General features: G+C 34.9%; 1 protein-coding gene across 1 annotated transcript in view; it reads left to right on the top strand.

Annotated features, from left to right (window-relative positions):
- The first annotated feature begins 267 nt into the window (after positions 1-267).
- The window catches only part of LOC120891272 (uncharacterized), a 151777-nt gene continuing 134041 nt past the window's right edge, over positions 268-18003 (top strand). Inside the window, exons 1-2 of the mRNA XM_078039706.1 lie at positions 268-402; positions 1050-1105. The gene's annotated coding sequence lies outside the window, so the exon portion shown is untranslated. The remainder of the gene's footprint in view (positions 403-1049; positions 1106-18003) is intronic.

The following is an 18003-nucleotide window of genomic DNA, read 5'->3' as shown; positions in this document are numbered from 1 at the left end:
CGGTCCGGGGCTGCGCGGGTTCGGGGGCCGCCGCCCGGCGGCGTGAAGATCTCCAGGTGGTGCCGCGAGATGAAGCTGGAGTGACCCATGCTCACGTCCACCGAGCCCTGCAATGAGTTGCGGCCGATCGTCCCCGAGCGCTTCTTCATGAGGTGAACTCCCGGCCCTCGAGTCGCGCCACGGCCCAGCCGCCCGGCGGGGACCCGCCGCCCCCGGCCCCGCCTCCTGCGGGAGGGGCGCCCACGCCCAAGATCGCCGCCGCCGCCGCCGCCATCGGCTGCCAGGCCTGAGCGATCCGCGCGGTCGCCCTGGCGAGGCCGAGGCCCAGGCGTGGTCATGGGCCCCTCGAGCTGAGGACGGGCACCGAGGCCGCAGGCCGACGAGGAGACGCATATTCTTAAGGTAAGCTTTATAATCACCTTGTCCAATTCATTCATAATACCCCCACACACACACAGTCTCACATTAAATTGGAAAAAATACCATAGAAGTGATATCTTTATGATTCTGTGCTTTCCTGTTTAACAACCTGACGTGTTTGTATTTGTTCAAGTCAAATTTTGTATCTGTCTAAAGATTCTTGTTTTTCAAATAGTTTTCCTCACCTAGGTGTTGCTGTTTTTGAGTTAAGGCACTTTCTAGTACTTTATTTTATTTTTATACTACAAAAGGCATATTATCTTTTATTTATAATCTAGCTGACTATTTTTGTGTATATGAAAGCTAATATAAATTTTATTTTATAACTCTTTATGGTGGGTGAACAAAAATACAATTAAGATTTGTATGATTATAAATATAAATTTATTCCCTGTAAGAGTTTATCTTTAGATCCTTTTGAATTTTCTATGTACATAATAATCTGCAGTTAATGGCAGTTGCATCTGTTTGTTACTTTCTAATCACTCTTTTTTTTCTGGATAAAATATGCTAGTATTTTATAAGCATAAAATACTATAAGCAAAAATCCTTGTTTTACTTCTGATATCCAAGTGTAAGGTTTCAATATTTCTTCATTAAGTTTCCTTTTTGGTTTGTCATTTTTATAGTGCTGGTGATTTGAACCCAGGGCCTCTACTGAGCTACAGTCCCAGCCCTTTGATAAGTAAGTTTACTGATTCTTCCTTTCTATCTTCCTAGTTTTTGTTTGTTTTGGCACTGGGGATTGAACCCAGAGTGCTTTACCACTGAGCTACCTCCCAGAATGTTTTATTTTTACTTTTTATTTTGAGTCAGGGTCTTGCTTAGTTGCTCAGGGTCTTGTTAGGTTGTTGAGGCTGGCCTTGAACTTGCATCGGCTTCCCAAGTCACTGGAATTACTGGCATTTGCCACCACACTCAGCTATTTGGTTCTTCATATAAGATCGATACTGCAATCCTGGGCTAAAACCAACTTGGTTTATAAAACTTTAAAAAAATTTGATTGATCTAAATTTCCCATATTTTAAAGAATATTTTACTTAAATGCATAAGGAAAATGGACTTTGAATCATTCTTTTTCAATTTAACCTTGGAAGGTTTTGGTATCTGGATTTTGCTAGCCTCATTATTTGTAGTGAATGGATATATGTATGTATATATATATATATATATATATATATATATAATATAAAATATATATATATGTTTATTATATATATATAAAATTTTCTACATTTCCTTACACATATATACATATATGTATATATATATACATGTTTTTATATATACATATATAAAAAATACTATGTTATGGTTTAGATATGAAGTGTCCCCAAAAAGCTCATTGTGAGATAATGCAAGAAAGTTCAGAGGGGAAATTATTAGATTATGAGAATCTTAACCTAAGTAGTGCATTAATTCACTGATAGGGATTAACTGTGGGCAAGTAGGGTGAGGTGCATCATCTGGGGTGTGCCTTTGTGGTATATATTTGTCCATGGTAAAGGGAGTCTCTCTCTGCTTCCTAATGCAATGTTCTTAGCCACTTTGCTCTACTACATTCTTCTGCCATGATGTCCTGCCTTACTTTGAATCTTGAGGAATGGAATCAGCCATCTATGGATAATTGTAGGGAGACACCATCTCAAAAATTATATTTAAAAAGGGCATTGGGGGGATGGGGCTGTGCTTCAGTGGCAGAACACTTGCCTAGCATGTGTGAGAAATGGTTCAATCCTTAGCACTGCATACAAAAAAATAAATAAAAGAAAGGCATACTGTCCATCTACCACTACAAAAAATTTTAAGAAAAATGGCTAGTATGCACAAGGCCCTGGGTTCAATCCTTAGAACGGAAAAAAAAAAAATGTTGGTTTTATTTTTCCACAACTGTTTGATAACTTCCAGGGTTAAGAAATCAGGCCTGCATTGTTTTTATTGGAAGGCTAATTCATCTATATTTAAATGTTTGTAGGGCTCTTCATAGTTTCTTAGCCTATTTCAAGTGTGATAGTTGGCAATTTGTTAGTTCTGATTTTTTTGCTATTTTATTTACAATTAGTTTTATCAAGGATTTATCAATTTTTAACCTTGAAAGGTTTTGATATCTGAATTTTTATTGATTTTTTTTAAATAATGATAATGGAATGCATTATAATTCTTATTACACATATACAGCACAACTTTTCATATCCCTAGTTGTATATAAAGTATGTTCACACCAATTCGTGTCTACATACATGTACTTTGGATAATGATGTCCATCACATTCCACCATCCTTGCTAATCCCCTGCCCCTCCTTTCCCTCCCACCCCTCTGCCCCTTAGAATTCATCTATTCCTCCCATGCTGCCCCTCTCTACCTCATTATGAGTCAGCTTCCTTATATCAGAGAAAACATTCGACATTTGTTTTTTGGGGATTGGCTAACTTCACTTAGCATTATCTTCTCCAACGCCATCCATTTACCTGCAAATGATTTTATTCTCTTTTATTGCTGAGTAAAATCCCATTGTGTATATATATCACTTTTTTTTCTCCATTCATCCACTGACGGGCATCTAGGTTGGCTCCACAGTTTAGCTATTATGAATTGTGCTGCTATAAACATTGATATGGCTGTGTCCCTGTAGTATGCTGTTTTTAAGTCTTTTGGGTAGAGACCCTGATAGCTGCGTCAAATTTTGATAGCCTCATAAAATTATCTGGGGAGTGTAGATAAAACTCTGACAAAGCTTCATAAAAATTGGTATTAAAAAAGTTAATTTCCCATATTTTATGTTTACTTTCTATTAATTTCTACGTTTTCTTTATAGCTTTCTTTTTTCCATTACATATGAAAAATATAAAAATGTTCATAGATTGGAAACAATATTGCAACATTATCCCAACTAAAATTTCAGCAAATTTGGTGTGTTGTGAAATTTGACAAGTTGATTCTATGCTTTATGTGCTTAGTATGGCCAAACTAAAATAGAAATTACACACTGTGGAGCATATGTGCATTTTATATGACAGAAAAAAATATTCGTTTTTTTAATGCTTTCAAATCAATGAGAAAAATATCAACAAACAAATTTTAAAACATGCAAAACACATAATAGTTGATTCACAGATATGACTAAATAAATGGGTTTTAAACATAGATATGATGTTGAAATATTCACTTAAACCATGCAAATTGAGCATTATTAAAGTAAAAATGTATAGAATCCCTACAAAATTTGATATACCGTTAAGTTTGCAGAAAATTTAGTAATGATGAAGTAAATCAGACCAAAGATTAGTAAGAGTGAATAAACATTTGAAAAATACAATAAACAAGCTTGAAATACCACATTATAGCATAATTGCCACCGCCATATTAACTTATATTAACAAATATTTTGTGTATCCTAATCTTGCACCAAAGAGAGATTATTAATAAATGATTTTAAGTAATACCAGCACATATATTTTTTAAAAAGCTTCCCATGATTCTATTCTACTTTTTGAAAAAAGTAGCATAAAATCTGCAATGATTATGCAGTGAAATACAATAATGAGTATACCTATGACTGCACTCAATTAGAGACCATATAATTTTTTTCCCCAAAGTTGTAAGGTACCAAACCTCAAAGCCAACCTCAAAGAATACCAAATAATCAATTTAATATACATAAGAAGATAGTCTTTAATGACTATTTAAAGATAAAAATCAATGGTAAAATATAGCTAAAAAGCCATATTCCTTTGGATGTGAAAAAACACACTGCTAAATAATTCAAGGGGTTGTGGAATAACAATAGAAATAATGAAATATATATGAGTGAATGATAAATAATGACTACATATCAATATCTAAGTAATGTTGCTAAAATAATAATTAGAGGAAAATTTAAAACTTCAAGTGCATCCATTAGAAAAGAAGAAAGATTGACCATTATTGAACTAATTTTTCAAATCAAAGTGTAGAAAAAAAGATAAAAGAACCTCGATGAAAAAGAGAAAAATAGATAAAACACAAACAGATATTAGTGAAATATTAAGCAAAGAAGTTGTGCAGATGTCAACCAAGCTGAGAACTAGTTTCTTAAAACAGACTAGTTATTTACTAGACATCAGCAAGACTTATCAAAGAAAAGAAAGAAGGTGCCAGTAAATCATATTAGAAGGACCATGTCATCAGATCAAGTAGTAGATGAAAAGGTATAAAAGATGAGACAATATAGTTTGTCATTACAGAGAAAATATTAAATACATAATGCTCTAGAGCATATATATAAAGTGCAGTCCAATTAAAGTTACAGGAATTAAATTCTGAACCTCACCTACATTCTCTCATCAAATGGCAAACTTACAGTGTTTCATGTAAGGCTTATAACACTTTCTAATAATAAAGAGATTATCATTTTAATCAAATTGTTTCATAGAATACATAGAGAAGCAAAGGTATTCAACTGATGTCGTGAGGCTAATAAAACCTCATGCCAAAACCTTCAAAAGATAGACTATTTCATTTTAATTAAATATAGTAATGTGGGGGAAGTCACAATATGAAAATATAGGGTTCATCCCAAGAATAGTTTAACTGAAAAAATTTCTCAGTGTAACGTATAGCATTAACAAAATGACAAGAACAAAAGATTTGAATATTTCAATCATTCTTGGAAATGTTCATAAAGGCCATTTCTGATAAAAAGTTCATTATAATAGCAGAGAATTTAACCTGACTTATGCTATGATCATTTCTTTTTAACAATATCCTAGATATCACCAAAAGCAATGAGAAAAGAGTCATATGAATTAGAAAGAAGCAGGAGAGTTGCCATTTATAGACAAGTTTATTTTTTTTTACATAATTCCTTAAAGAATCTAAAGATAACACATTTAGAACTAACTATTCACTGAGCTCAAGTTGTCAGTTGCTATATTCAAGCTCAATCTACAAAAATCAATAAAGTACCAACACATCGACAATAATTATTAATTTTATCTTCATTTAATCCTTCCTGATTGGGCTTCTTTTATGTGGATCAGAGTTTCTAAACTATCATTTTTCTTCTCTCTTGTGAACTTATTTTAACATTTCTTGCAAGACAGGTCTATTCATGACAAATTTATTCAATTTTTGTTTGTCTAAGTAAGTCTTCACTTCTTTTTTGTGAAGAATGAATTTACTGAGTACAGAGTTCTAGGTTGGCTTTTTTTTTTTCTTTGAACACTAAACACGTCAATCCAGTCTTCTTGCTTGAATGTTTTCTGAGGAGGTATCAGATATCAATCTTATCCTTGTTTCTTTATGGATGACTTTGCTTTGTTTTGTTTTTGTTTGTCCTCTGATAACTTTTCAAGATTTCCTTCTTGTCTTCAGCTTTCTGCTATTTGAATATGACATACCTAAGTAAGGTCCTGTCCCCCACACCCCTTCCCCCACATTCATTGGGTGTGGTGCTCTTTGAGCTTCTTGGATTGGTGGTTGGTGATATGGTGTTGGTTTTTAATTCTGGAAAGTTCTCATTCATTATTACCTCAAATAGTTTCTGTCTTCCTTTCTCTCTTCTCTTTCTGGCATTTTCATTATATATTTGTTATACTTTTTGTAATTGTCAAACACTTCTTGAGTATTTTGTTGTAACTTTCTTGTTAAAAAATTTTTGGTTTTGGTTGTTGTTGTTTATGTTTGTATTTCAGCTTTGGAAGTTTTTGGTATTTCCTCAAGTTCACTGATTATTTCCTCTACTGGGTCCAGTATACTTAGGAGCCTAGCAAAGATGCACTTTGTATCTATTATGGTGTTTTTGATCTCTAGCATTTCCTTGTGATTCTCAGAGTTTCCAACTCCTTGGTTACATTATATATCTGTTCTTGCATATTGTCCACTTTTCAGTTAGAACCGTGACATATACTCCTTGCTGATTTTGATTCCTGGTCTGATAATTTCCACAAATTTTTGAGTCTGGTTCTTATGCTTGCTCTGTCCCTTCAAACTGTGCTTTGTCTTTTATTATGACACATAGATTTTATTGAAAGTCAAGAAAGTGAGACCTGGTGTTTCAGCTGACCTCTTATGGAGACTAATAATGAGCAGGCTCCAAATGTTTATTACATATGATTTTACATCAAAGACATTCATTGTATTTTTGAACTGGGTTGTGATAATAGTTCATGTAAACCGGTCAGAGGTATGAGATTAAATAATTGTTCACCAAAATATGTCACCAAAAGGGCAGGTAGGTCTTTCCCCTTGAGAACTGAAAACCACATATGCTTCTCTTTCCTGAAGTCCCTTCTCATTTCCCACCCCTGCTTATAGGGATGCAGGTATCAATAAATCCTTTTGTAAAATCATATATAATGCATTTATGTTCTTCATCATGTCCTGTTCACATGTTGATCATTAAAATAGAAATTGGTTTTAAACCAATTTTAGTAGACTAAAACAGATATAATATGCTTTCAGAATTATTAAAAGTATATATTTTCTTGTAGTTTTTTCATGATTTAATTTTTTACAGTTACTCTTCACCTTTTTGTAAGATTGGAAATTGATATCTAACTTTTAAATTTCTAAATAGCCAGCATCTATTGTTATTTATTGAAAAGCCATTAATTTTTTCATTACTAATTTGAAATGCCACTTTAATGATGTACTCTTTATTATATTTTTTTGATCTGTTTTTTGAATTTACTCTTCTACTGAACAGTGCTAGTAGAGCACTGTTTTACATGTTGTAATTCTACAACATGTTAATATCTACCAAGATAAGTCACTACCTTTAGAATGTATTTCAAAAATTTCCTGCATATTTAGGAACATTTTGTAAAATCCCCAACCTCCCCAATGAATTGGGATTATTGTTTTTAGGAATAGCCTCCATTTTCAGATCAACTTGGAAAGAATACTGCATCTATACAGGACAGTGATAAATGTATGTTGTTTATTCAACATGTATGGCTCAGTAATATGTTATAATTAATATAGTTTTGAAAATTTTTCTTTAGGTTTATTTATGAGCATTTTATATTAGCTAATATTATTATTTTTTTAAAGAGAGGGGGGGGGGAGAATTTTAATATTTATTTATTTTTTAGTTTTCGGCAGACACATCTTTGTTTGTATGTGGTGCTGAGGATCCAACCTGGCCACAAGCATGCCAGGTGAGCGCGCTACCGCTGGAGCCACATTCCCGGCCCAAGCTAAGGTTATTATTAATAGACTCTCTCCCATAATATTTTAAGTTAATTATTTTAGGTATGCTGAAAAATTATCAATAATTTTAAAATAAGAATTTTAAATAGCACTTTTATTTACTAACCACTTCTAATGAAATTTTGGATGATTCAATTATTTTTTTTTCTATGTAACCAGTCATATTTAAAGGATAATCTTGTCTATTCCTTCATATATTCATCTCTTATTTCTTTTACTTGTCTTATTTGCATTGGTTGGGACATCACAAATGACATGGAATACGATGATTATACCAGACACCCTTGATGGTAACATTAATGACAATATTTTTGTATAATGCTGTTGTTGATTTCTAATAGTTACTGTTGACAATGCTAAAAACTACATCTAATTGTGATTGCTTCTAAAAATGTGATTCAATCTGAATTTTGTCAGTTGCTCTTTTTTCACCTATTGCCATATTTTTTCTTTAATTTATTAATACACTTATTTCTTAATGTCCTAACTTTTCTTAATATCTTAACATTCTTCTATCTGTGGACTAAATGATTCTTTAATATGTTATATTGTTCTTTTAATATAATGCTAGATTTAATAATCCTTAAGATTTAATATTTTATCAAGGATTTTTTCATTCATATTAATAAATGAGACTTAGTTACAGGCCATTTTTCTTTTAATCTTTTTCCTAGCAAGTAATTTTTTTTAATTAGGAAAAGACATAATACATTATTATGTTATCAATTTTATATATAAAGTAAAAATATAATGAAGTAAAAGCAAAAAAAAATTACATTTTGCTAATCTTTCTTTTATTGCAATTTCTAGTTGATGTAAAAATGTCTTTTAATATTTCTTAATGATTTTGTTTCCATTTACTAGAAAGGACATTGCCCTTTATAAAGTGAATTAGTGAAAAAGAAAAAGATTGTCAGTAAGATGAACTAAACATAATGGATTTTGCTTAAATATTCATTCAAAATAAACTGGATTATTCTTTAATTTATTGATTCAGAATACAGTGATTCAATGGAAAGTATTACTCATTTAAAAAATTAACAATAAAGCAAAAGGAAAATAATTCCTTATATCCCTATTTTCCATAAATAGATATGCTATATAATATATTTTATCAGGCCTTCATCTGTCTTTCAATGTCAACTAAGTGAAATTCTTAATCTGATTTATGAAGTTCTTTGCATGCTATATTAATATTCTTGATGAAACATACAAAATTTTGTTTTTTCTTTCATGCTCTAGGTGATCATTGCTAAATAGGATGACTTCACTAAAATGTCTTTCATTAAATTAAGATAGCAATTGATTTTACTAATAATTCTCAAAGGACATTCACATGAGATGTAAAATTCAAAAGAATAAAAAGAATTTGTTAATTGTAAACATAATTTTTCTCAGATGATTTGGAGACATTTGCTGTTGCTATGAGTGGATATAGAAGACTTAATTACATGATTTCTTAGATTTCCTAATGTGCATTTTAGTTTTTACAACAGATGTTCTTTTATAACTGGTCTTTTATCATCCTTAATAACCTGCCTGCAGTTTTTCAATTTCATAGTTTAAATTAGTTTATTTGAAATTATATTAAACATCTAATATGGGAAAGGAACATATGATCATATTTGTTCTGGCTATGGACTAAATTTGGTTAATGACTGTGTACAAGGAATAGCTGCTGGCACATTTAACTAATTAGGGTTTTGGTGGTACTTTCATACTGAGTACTAGTTATTATGGTCTTTCCTAGCTGCTTTATGCCCCATGGCAGTTCTAATATCAAAGGAGGTTAGATCTCCCAAATATGAAATGTATAACATCTCTTATTTAGCAGAAGCTTTCACAACATTACACTAAGAAAACTTTATTTTTAAAAATACAAGAAATATGCCTTATTTCTTTAATAATACAAGTCATATACCTGATTACTTTAATAATATAAGTGTATGCCTGATTACTTTAATCAGTTATTTTCTACTTATAGATAGACATTCTAGAAAATAATAAAATAAGATTTCCTCATTGTCTTTTGGGGAATGTTTATATCCACAATTTATATGAAAACATATGTGAATTTATTAATATTTATTTCAGTAATGGTGAGTATATTATTAAAAATATTCTAATCTGAATTTGAGCATTTGCTTCTAGTGATGCAGTGGGATATTAGTATATGTTACACAATGGAGTCACGAGTGTAACATTTGGGATGTCTAAAATTGGGCTTTATTATTAATAAAATGTCAGAATGAGTTAGAATGAACAGTTTATTGAAGGGGTCTTCTCCTCTTTTTACTATCTTTGGGAATATTCAATCAATATTTCTTTAATCTCTTCTTATGGAAAATTATAAAACTAAGGGTCAAAGAAATAAACTGAGCAGGTAGAAATGGAAATGAGAAAACCATAAAATGATTCTTCAAACTTTGAAATGATTTAAGCACTAGGGTAAGTATTTAGGTTGAAATTGGGTCTTGACTTAACTTAGTTATACAATAATTCTCAGAACATCTAGTGACTCTTTTCTATCTCCTGAGAGTGACCAGAAAATGAGACTTAGTAACAGCTTCTCTGTGTGGGCTCATTCTAGTTCATCAAAGTGAAACTTTCTGAAGAGTGTCTTTCTCCATGTTGAGTGTCACATTTAAGCAATTACCAACTACTTTTCATTTTTGCTGTCACACTATTTTCTCCATTTTACCCTTTCTCTTTTTAAATCTTTTATATATTTATGCCTCTTTTTTTCATGAGTGCACAGATTAATACCTCTTAGCTACTTACCGTCTTTTATGTTAAAAATATTTGACAATTCAGTTTCATTCACACACACACACACACACACACACACACACACACACACACAATTCTAAATTTCCTGGATTGAAATCTGGTGTCCACCTACCATGGTCCACCTCAAACTTATTTTTCCAAATTTCCCTTTGATCTCTCTTTTTAATTAATTAGTTAGGTTTTTAAAATTTGGGTTTTATTTATTTTTGGTGGTCTGGGAATTGAACCCAGGGCCTCACATATGGTAGGCAAATGCTCTTCCATTGAAAGCTACATCCTCTTTAACTAAGGGTTTTTTTTTTTCCATTGCCTCTAAACTTGAGAGATATTTATTTTCTCATTTCTCATCCTTATAAATACAAAATAATTGCCAGGATATTTTCAGTGCATGTTGTTAGGGGTTCAAGGTATTTCAGGGCTTGAGGTTTTCTCTTGTGAGAAAAACATCACATAAGAAACATGATGATTATGTGCAGCACAATAAAGTGATGTTCCACTTTATTCAGGGATAGTCTGGGCACTTCGTATCTGCCAAACGTGGGACTGGAACCTGAAAAACACAACTTATGCCGTGGGGCTTAGTGAACTTACCTGTTTACTGTGCCCTGGTGCTGGAGGCTGGAGTTTACCCACTTACCACACAGGTGTTGGCAGCTGCCCCAGAGGGCCAAGCCCCGTGAATCTCATACTACATGGAGGTAGGAAATAAGAATCTAGGGATTCCTTTCTTGTAAGGCACAGGAGACAATCTTCTCATGAGGAAATTGTGGACAGAAAACGTCCTCTGTTCACACAGATGATGTTGGCTTTTCTCTAGAGAGCTCTGAAGAGGATGAAGAAAATAGAAATAACTCTTTAATAGGTTTTCTCATTTTTTTTTCTTACAAATACTTAGAAATGTAGATCTGCCTACTTGGCCCCAACTTATTTTTTAATATTAAACCTATTCGTCCATTGGTTATTATTATCATTCCTATAAAGCTTATAGTCTGTGAACAACTGGGGACTGTTGCAGACTCTGATGTAGAATTGGCCTCAGTTGTTGTATCGAGGTATGAGGAAGATATTTAGCATCAAACTCTCATCAGAGTGTGGAGACCGTCTGTTCTCTAGAGTGTAAACTTGGCACTCTGGCCTGCCTTGCACAGAGGCTGAGCATGTTCCCAGGGCCAGAGGACCAATTATAGCTGTAGAGTGCATGTGCTTTTGATGTGTAGCCATTGGAGGGCACAGGAATAGTGAGTGCTGAGATGGGGAGGCATCGATAATGTTGGCTACAGCTGGTGCCAAATGAGAAAAGTGAAGCAGAGTGGGTAAATAATCTTCTCAAAGTTGCACAGCAAGGAGGGATAGAATCAGGCCCTCACTGTAACAGACAGCCATGGCACTCAAGCGCTATGAAGATTTATGGCAGACTAAGGCAAGAAAAGTGAAGGAAGTTATTGTGTAAGCAGGTGGAAAAGGAAAGGTCTTTCTGCAGAGGATGTGTATGACGAGAGGCCCAAAGAAGTAAGAAGGGGAGGCTAGGGATTGTCTCAGGAAAGTGCCCACTATGTTAAAGGCACAGCTGGAGTGGGGTAAGAATGGGAAGGTCAGGTGTCTGGGGCCACATCACACAGGTCCAGAAGCTAGCAGTGAGCTTTCTTGTGTCCCTCAATCATTGATGCTGTTTCCTCTTGTCACCTGTGGAGTTTATTGATTTTTCTAAGATGTTCACCTAGCCCCCCAATTGAGACTTTTCCAAATATCTTCCTATAACTTTTCAAAATCGAGTGCTTTCCCCTTGATTTGAGGTGTTTTCCAAAGGCACTCTGGAGTTATAGTTTTTGTGCATTTGTGTAGAATGAGCAATCTTTCCTGAGTCAGAGGGTGTATTGCTTCTCTGTGATTCTTTCTTTGTGTGTTTGGCTTTTCACAGATTGAGAAGGCCACAGGGAATGCATACAGCATGATTCCCAGTACCTAGGAGATTTTTCTTGCCCACAGTATTACTGGTTTTCAGTGGGATCTTTTCTCCTGCTCCCACTGCCAGCCAGCCAGCTGGGGTCCATCTTTCTTCAGGAAGCAGAGGGGAATGTGGTTACACACAGACAGCAGCCTGAGCAGTGCTTCAGGCTAAGGCAGGGGCAGGAGGGGCACAGCACTAAGAGAATGGCTTTAGACCATTTACTTCTCCTCTCCTTCATTTGTTGTCACATGGTGCAATGCCATGCTGGCTCTGTGAAGAGGCATGCTGATGGCAGTGGGGGCGGGAGTGCAGGGTAGGGAGTGGCAGACATAGATTACTTGTGCTGCCTCAAAGAGCAACGGCTGGGGAATACATAGGTTCTCCATGACGATTTTCTTCTTTGGCATTTCTTAAAGGGATGTTCCCATGCTTGCTCCCTGCACCCCAGCACTTTGCATCTATAGGGGTTTGTGCAATTCCGGATGTACTAGAGCAAAGTAGCATACCAAACATTTCTTTTCCTATGAGTAAATGGTATCATAATGCAAGCCCTAAAATGAGATCTTAGACATAACTGTGCTCAAGTGTACATGGCAGTCACATTACCAAGAAGCTACATACTGCAAACCTCACAGCTGGCCCCAGTACTCAGCTACTCATTTTTTGCCTGTTGTCAAAAAATCTGTGTCTGAAAGGTTGTGGGGTGGGGGCAGAGATGGAGTGTGGGGAGGCAAACAGCATGGGAGAACCTGTGGTGTTTTGTTTTTGTTTTAGTTGTTTTGCATCATTTAGGTGAGCAGGTGTTCTTTCTGCTGGGTGCACCACTGGGTATGCTTTTAAATCCACTTTAAGTCATTTTAAAATTCTTTCATCCTGGAATACTATTAATATTTGCTTTAGATGATATATTTCTTTTCTCTTTGTTTTTCTTAGTATTTATAGCTGTGTTAGTGGGAAATTGGAAAAGTCTATGTAAAAGACATCACCTGAATGATGATTTATTTCATTGAGGGTTTTGAACTCATTGTATCAATTCAGTGGCATAATGAACTTAAATTGCTTCAAATTTCATCACTGTATTTAAAAATCTATATTTTTCTGAGGCAGTAAAACTTGAAATCATTTTTTTCTACACTTACACAGATCTCATACATTAATTTATGAATATCAATGATTAGAGTTTTTTAAAGTAATTTCTTATTAATGCACTCACATGTCTCATACCATCCCCAGAGAAGTATATAGGATATTCTAAATCCTGTCTTATTGAATTTATATATTGATACAAATTAACATATAAATATATTCCACATATATCATTCTGAATTTAATAATTTTATTTTCATAGATTTAGGTACTCTTTGAATTGAAAAAATTATAATTAGTATATATATATATATATATCTTTATATAGTTATATGAAGAGTTTATTTTACATGGTAATTTGTAAAATATAGCTAATCAAATACTGTGATATACTTGGGATCTTATTAAAGAGGAGAATAATAATGAATACATGTGTATGTATTTGTATTTTTAAGTGCTTGATAATATATTTATGAGTGGTGGTGCATTACTCATGCTAATTAGAAACTAGTTACTTCTAAACCTCTTGGAACAGATCTTACATGGTTTGTCATAGTTTTATGAGAATTTTCTTGGAATGAGAGTTTTGTTAGGTTTGTATTTACAAATATTTTAAACAATTTATTTTATTTTTGTATAGCTCTGCAGTGAAACTCACATAAAAATCTGAAGATTTTTCTGGGAGTTAGGGGGAAATACTTTTCAGCTCCTTGTTTTTGTATTATACATTAGAATGGAATCAGAATCAGTAGCAAGACAAGGTCATCAACTCCTGAAAGGAGTTTTAGGAAGGTCAGGGCAATAGAACCAGGACTTGCCCTTGTCCTGGGGCAGGACCGTGAGTGACAGGAATAGGTAGGCACTTGGAGGATTGGGAGCAACTTGCCTGAGTGGAGCCCTGTAGCTCAGATCAGAGGTCAGAGTGGGGAACCAGTCATCCCCATAGGCACAGAGATGTGACATATCCTTCAGAGTCTGGATCCATATGCCTATGAAATGGTCTAGATTAGGGTATCAAAGTTGACTCTGAATATCTTGGCCAGTCAAATAGCAAGCAACTGCAACAGGAGCCTGCTTACGCTCAAAGACTCATAGAGCAAGATATCTGTGCTTGTCACTGAAATAGGGAACAGGCCTCCCCTATTTTCCCCATGATTCATAATTAATAATGATGATGGCTGTTGACAAAGTTTACTACAGGGGTATAACATGTATTAATTATATTCTCACAAAATGCTATGAGGAAGTGTTATTATTTCCATTTAACAGAAGAATAAATTGAGGCACAGTGAGTCCCCCTAATTGTGCCACCTGAAAATTGATTGAGTGTGCTTCATTAGCTCATTTCTAGGTCATGTCTGTCTGTATTAGAAACTAGTGGACCTTCTATTGCAGACAGTGCGTTAAGCTCGGAGGGGTTCAGATTAGCTATTTCTGTATTTCTCCCACTTCCAGTCTCTCTGTTAAGCAACACAGGCACTGATGACCTTTGACTAGTGTAGAATAAGACTTAGAAGGGATAGACAGGAACTCCTGCTGGTGGAAATTTGGGTCACACAGTCTGAGGTCTGAGCATCACAAGGTGGGGCATATATTTTTGTGTTCCATAAAGAGGAATGTCATGGATTGAAATACGCATGCATCATATGTATTTATGCAGATGATCTTTAAGAATCTAAGTTAAAGGTGTAATGGAAAGCAGATCACTTTCCTTCATTATTGAGTGTAGTAAGATTACCCTTGGAGAGGCTAGCTTTGCCTGAAGATACAGATCTGAAGGCTGGCATAGCCAACCTGCCTGTTGATAACTTGTAGAGTCAGTGTTTTGATGTTTTCAGACTTATCTTCAGTCATCTAGAGCAAACATGTGTTCTTATCATTCACTTTGCAATTCTCTTTCACAGCATGTACCTCATCTGAAAGAACCTACATACTGTAAAAGCTGACATGAGGGTCTCGTCCATTTCTACACACAAGAATGTGCATCAATTTAAGTTTTGTTTCACTCCTTTCTCTTCCCCAAACCAATGTTTTCATTTCTTTTTAAAAGTGATACTTAAAATCAGGTTTGAAGAGAATTACAGGAGACATGTATTAACATTATCAGAATCCCAAATAGATTTTTTATGAAATAGAAGTTAATTATACATATATACAATATTTTAAGCTGTCTCTTGACAGACGAGTTTTTGAAGTATTCTTTATATCATGTATTTTCACAACCAAAAAGGAGGCAACAGAAAGGGAACTCCATGAACCATCTTTATGATACTTGTGGTATGTTCAGGATAACCAATTGTTGTACTAAGCAGTGCTAGAGTCTCAATGGATCAACATGAGAAAGGTTGATTTCTTTATAAACATCACAGTCCAGTGCAGGTTGGTAAGGCTGGGGGAGTGCACTTTCCTGTAAGTGCAGTCCTTTAGGGACTCAGGTTTGTTTTACAGGATCCTAGAGCTTCAAGGTTCTGGATCTTTGAATGTGGCTAGTTGATGAGGGAAGAGTGAAGGCAGGTGAGATACAGCAGGAAGTCTTTGAGAGCCAGGCCTGTGGAAGTGTCACTCTCACTTCCAATCCCATTTCATTGACCAGTACCGAGTAAGGGTTGCACCTAGCTGCAAGGGATGCTGGGGAAAGATCTACCTGCCCTTTTGGTGACATATTTTGGTGAAAAAATATTTAATCTTATACTTCTGACTGCAGAGACCTCAGAGCTTCTGACTGCAGAGTTGTTGAGTTAGCTCTCTCCTCTAAGCCTTGAGAACAGGTCTCTAGTGAATGAAGGTATCTCCATGTAGAGAAAACATGAGAACATATTCTCTTAATGACCTCAGTTTCCTGTTTAAACATGCATGCCTTTGATGTAAATGTGCCCCTGGAGGCTAGGGGTGGTATCTCATATATAGGCCCTGACTTTAGTAAAATGAACCATTTCCTTTTTCTTTCTTCTTCTTCTTGTTATTTCTGATCATTTCTGTTTTGACCATGACCCCAAATTCTTCAATGCTCTGTCTTTTCACTCTTTGCTCATAGTGGATGAAATTAGGTAGAGGTAAGCAGAATACTAATTTGTTTAGATGGATAATTCACATTAAGATATAGTTATTTGTAAGTGTATTTGTAAATGTCAAAATGGCAATATCCCTTGACATTAACATTTTTACTTCTCACTTACACATATTCAGAGCACCTCTATAGACTGTTGGTTTCAGCATAACTATACTTTCACTTGCACATATCTGAGTCCAAGGCTGCCCCAAGTGTTGCTGTTGATATGAACTCTGCTTCCCTTGATCTCTTGGGTCTGTTATCCTCTTGCCTAAAGTGAGGCTGGTTTAGTTTACCCCTAAGCCTTAGTAACCACAAGTTTCTGAGACATCATTTCTTTTCCATGGTATGCAATTTCCTAGTATCATGGCAGTCTTTATTGTTTGGCTGATTTGCTCTTCAACCTAGATAAGTTTGGGGGTCCCTGTTTCCCATATGTGTTCTCCTGTCTGCAGGAATAACTTTTCAAAGACTCCACTTAATAGCAAAAGGAAACCATCAATTGAAAGAATTTTTAAAATAGGTAAAATGTTGTTGTAGATGCATTTGGGATTGAACTGGATTGATTCAGTGAGAATAGGTAGGAAGATTAGCTGGGATCAAAAGATCAGCAATACTAAAGTATTTGAAAATTATCTCGAAGACTATAGGAGAGAGCAAAGACTTTTAGAGAATAGAGTGATGTGAACAGTTAGTCTTTGAGAATGATCATCCTCATAGCCCCAAGAGGGAATGATCATGAGATAATCTTGGAAGCAGAAAGGTCCTAAAAGCTGTGGCCAACATCCAGTGGGTGTCGATGATTATGGGTGGCAGGTGAAGAGGCTGGTGCTGATTTCATTGCTATATAGGAGACAGGCTTTACCAACTTAGTAACACTTACTTAGATGGTAGGACAAACAAAATGGACTCAGGATAACCCATTTTCTTAGGGCAATGGAAGGGTTATTGATTAAATAAATATAAAAGGAGTAGCAGATCATAAAAGAGAAAATGCATTTTGCTTTGGACATGTTGTGTTGAATCCCCCATTCTGGTTAAATCCAGTTGAAAACATAAACAAGCATGAATTTTAGAAGAGTAGTTAGGGAAATATAGTTTAAATACAGATTTGATGCTCTAGTGCCTTCTGATTGTCAGAATACCCAGTCAGGGTCATAACTGTATACCAGATACACATGTGTCAGTGAGCTACATCCTGATATCCTTCTCTTAAAATGACTGTAACTACAATTCCACCCTTCAAATTCTAGGGTCAGGAGGTCTGGTCCTAACTTGATGTCAAAAATCAAATAACAACAACCACAAAATAATAGCAATAATATTTACAAAATGTGGTAAAAAGAAGCTCTGTGGTCAGGGAAGCACTGTTCATAGACAGAACTTGGCTTTCAACGAATGATATTATATGAAAGCAGGAGGGTTCAGGTCTAACTAGAGGGAGGTGAAGAAAGAGCATGGGAGAAAGAGACTAGATTAGGCAAATTGAATGTCTTAGGAAAATAAATTAATGATGTT

This window comes from Ictidomys tridecemlineatus, chromosome 2, assembly GCF_052094955.1.
Source record: "Ictidomys tridecemlineatus isolate mIctTri1 chromosome 2, mIctTri1.hap1, whole genome shotgun sequence".
NCBI lineage: Eukaryota > Metazoa > Chordata > Mammalia > Rodentia > Sciuridae > Ictidomys > Ictidomys tridecemlineatus.
The sequence above is the reverse complement of the archived record's forward strand: the minus strand, read 5'-3'. Positions and strand labels throughout refer to the sequence as shown.